This window comes from Dipodomys ordii, unplaced genomic scaffold, assembly GCF_000151885.1.
Source record: "Dipodomys ordii isolate 6190 unplaced genomic scaffold, Dord_2.0 Scaffold24, whole genome shotgun sequence".
NCBI classification, from domain to species: domain Eukaryota; kingdom Metazoa; phylum Chordata; class Mammalia; order Rodentia; family Heteromyidae; genus Dipodomys; species Dipodomys ordii.
This window is the reverse complement of record NW_012267240.1, coordinates 6,422,124-6,426,158: the sequence shown is the minus strand read 5'-3', so window position 1 is coordinate 6,426,158 and position 4,035 is coordinate 6,422,124.

Below are 4,035 nucleotides of genomic sequence, written 5' to 3'. Positions count from 1 at the left end.
CCTTCCCAGCCTCCCCCCTCCCTCCCAGTCCCAATCCTTCCCCTCCCTCCCCTCCCACCAACATTGTAAATCTCGTTTTCGACATGACAACTTGTACTTCTCATTGTTGCAACAGGTCCACCTGTATCCTTAAACGACTTGTTTTTCCCCATCTCCTCCACAAGTTATACTGACATCAAATATAGTGAAAGCAGGGGTTATAAAGGCTCCACTTCTAAACACAATACTTGAATTAAATATTCAGCTTTTGAATACCTCATAATGGAGATTAAATTTCAACACCTAGAAGCTTGAATGGCCCTCAGACCACACTTAAACCACAGCACCTGACATCCCCTTCTTCTGCTGCTTGCCTGTGAAATAGGAATAGTAATTAGGTTTCACACCAATAATATTAGTGAACCTCAAATGAATTCATATATATAAAGTGGTTAAACTGTGCTTCGCACATAATAGTACTAAAAAATATTGGCTAATGATTTATACCACCCTTGAAATGAATTTACAGGTAGACTCCCATAGAAAGCAATCAGCAGCTGGGATGCAAAGTTTAACACTGACACTCAGTGATCTCATTCAGTTTATAAAATAAAGCCTTTCATATGTAGCAAGACCTTGCTTTTATTTTTACCTCTCTTGTCAACTCTTTTTTATTAGTCTTTTTTAAAAGTTTTCATCCTTGGGGCTAGGAAGGTGGCTCAGTGGTAGAGCGTTGGCCTTGCATGCATGAGGCCCTGGGTTCGATTCCTAAACACCACATTAGCAAAAAGAAAAGAGCGAGAAGTGGCGCTGTGGCTCAAGTGGTAGAACGCTAGCCTTGAGCTGAAGAGCTGAGGGACAGTGCCCAGGCCCAGAGTTCAGGCCCCATGACCGGACCGTCCCCCCCAAAAAAAGTTTTCATCCTTTTTAAATCTAAGTGCTTTTACTCAAAATGTTAGGCATTTTATCTAGATCATAAGTATATCACCTATTGGTGACAGTATTTTCTTTTATTTCTTTACATCTTCTGATATTCATATAATTGTACACAGAAGGGATTATTTTATATTTGTATTTACATGTTTTGTAATTTTCCAGCAGGGAGATAGTAATTATTGATGTGTCCACCAGCAGGAATGACAGAGCCTCCCTTAAACCTGGGGTTTGTTTTAATCTGGCTTCATTTGTTAACTGGCTTGTCTGGGAACAGTGGTGGTGGTGGGCTCCTGGATACTGAGCCTGCATTACCACAAATGACCAGCAGGGGCAGCCTATGTTTCAGGTCCCTCTGTGTGTGAGGATGAGCGCTATCAGGATACAAGGAACATAGGTGGTCCTATGGTTGTAGTGCGGGGCAGAATGATACTGAACTGTGATGGTCCTTAAGAGTTGGGGTGGGAGGCCCACGAGAGGCCTCTGTTTCCGGAAAACTGGGGGAAGGTGATTGCTTACAGGATCAAGAACAAGTGGAAAGAAGCACTGTCCTTCTCCTCTTGGGTCATGTGGGAAGCATTTGTTTCTACTAGAAACCTTGCAAGACAGGAAAAGCAGCCCTTTGTGAGATGTTTTTGGACCCTGTGTCAAGTTCTGTGACTGGCTCTGTCAGTCTTGCTAAGATAGCCAAGCGGCACTTACCACTAGAATCTGAAAACCGCAACTTCCGAAGAAATGGGGAGCCACAGCAACATCATTCTCCATTTCTTGTTCCTTCTTAGTAGTCACTTTGTGTCAATGTGTGTGTGTGTGTGTGTGTGTGTGTGTGTGTGTGTGTGTGTGTGTGTGTGTTCGGGGTTGGGGAGAAGGAACTGCTGCTTCTTAAAAAAACTTTTATTTTTCTTTCTGATAAGACTCTCCAGAGAAACTTAACAGAAACCAGCCAAAATCTGAATCATTCTGATTACTCCTTTTAGATGCCCTAGAGTAAATCTTGCTCATTGGAATATTGTATTTTTCACCCAGGAAATGCTCCTGCCTCCCCTGCCTTGTTTTTTTTTTTTAGCATGTAATTCATGACCTCAGAATGACCTCAATAAAGCTTTCCTATATGAATATGTATGAGTTTCTCCAATAAAAGTGCCTTGCTTTCTTTGTCCAGGGAGACACTGCTTTGAGGATTCTCTCCAGCATGCTCCTTACTTCTGCAAGATAGACCTTTCTCCACTCTTTTATCCCCTGGTTGTGCTTATTAGCTTCACACTCAGCAAGGGGCAGACTCATGGCCCATTGTGTCTGGTTACAGCGGGCCATGCATCTTGGGGATGGGGAACAATGAATTGATCAGAGGGACAGTTTGGTGCTGCTGCTACCATACTGGTATCCCCAGCCCTACTTTTGTGCATTGTGATGAGGGCTTTGGGGCGGTGGGTTAGATGGCATTCTGCTTCCACCATTGTCTCTAGACTTTCAGAAATGCCTGACCTGGTATCCCTACCACACATTTCCCACCCTCAGTGGGCCGCCTGGAAGAGAAAATTTTAGCAAGTTGTAATGTCTATCTGTTCAGAGAAAGGTAGAGATGATTGTGAGGTCAGAAAGAGAGAGAGACAGAGACAGAGACAGAGACAGAGAGACAGGGAGAGACACAGAGAGAGAGAGAGAGACAGACAGACAGACAGAGAGTGATTGTAAGTGTCCTTGGAGGCAAAAGACTTGGGGAGAGAGCAAAAGCCATTTATTTAGGGCTCCAGGCACATCTCTCTCTATGCTCATCTCTCCCTCCCCACCCCCTTTTACCTCACCTTCTCTTTCTCAAATACACACACACACACACACACACACACACACACACACACACACAGGTATTCAATTCATTCATATATCCAACTACCAATAGTAAAGTCATCTGTTTTTCCACTTGTGTATTCATCCAGTCATCCATACACTAACCATGAAAATGGTTTCATACAGCTCATGGGGTTGGAGATGGCTTAAACTTACTACTTCTAGGACTTTACAGGTATGTAGGGCACTCGTCAGAGTCTGATTCAGCTTTGTAGGTCTAGAAACCAAATTTTGCTCCTTCACCCACAGTCATTGTACCAGGTCATAAGACACCCAAGCTAGACTGAGTAGCCAGTCCCAGTATCTCCTCCTGGGGCAAATGAAAGTCCAAAGAGAGCTGTCTTATCAAGATGATTGAATCTTCCCTCCTAGTAAAAAAAGATTCCTTTCTAGATAATGCTATGGTCCTCTAGCCACACAGCAGCTAGAATAGTTTGCAAATGTCAACCATGCTTCCCTCTAGCTTAGAACTTGCAATACTCTTTCATTGTTACTCAAATAAAATTCCAACTCCTTATGTCCTATTACAAGGCTCTGTGAGATCAGGTCCTGCCTGTCTCTCCAACCGCACCTCCTACCAGCCCTGAACATTTTGCTGCTCCAGCCTCCTCACTTCATTCATTTCCAATAGAAAGCATCCCATGACTCCTGCTGTGAGAATCTCTGCCTGCAGCTTTGACTCCAGCCCAGAGTCTGTAGACTCCATGGAGAATGATCCTGTCCACCATAGCACCCTCTGGGCCAGCATCAAATGGGTGCTCAAAGTATTGAACAGGTTAATGATGGAATAGGCTTTCCTTTGAACATGGTGGCAAGAGATTTTGAACTTTGCTCTGCAGAATAAAAAAAAATCCGTATGTGCACTTCCTCCTTTTTTTTTTCTTTGCTTTTACTTTACGTATAAGAGATGACACAACTGACTGCCTACATAGAGTAAAATAGCTGGCATCCTCTGGAAATGGAACTAGGTCTGGCTTGTTGACAGCAGGACTCTTGTGACACTGCATGGAATCCATGTGTCTGTGCTGCAGTGAGCCTGCAGGGAAGTTCTCATTTGGACGCTTTAGAAATGTCGCAGCTCGCCGGGCGCTGGTGGCTCACACCTGTAATCCTAGCTACTCTGGAGGCTGAGATCTGAGGATCGTGGTTCAAAGCCAGCCAGGGCAGGAAAGACCATGAGACTCCTATCTCCAATAAACCACCAGAAAACCGGAAGTGGTGCTGTAGCTCAAGTGGTAGAGCGCTCGCCTTGAGCTGAAGAGCTGAGGGACAGCG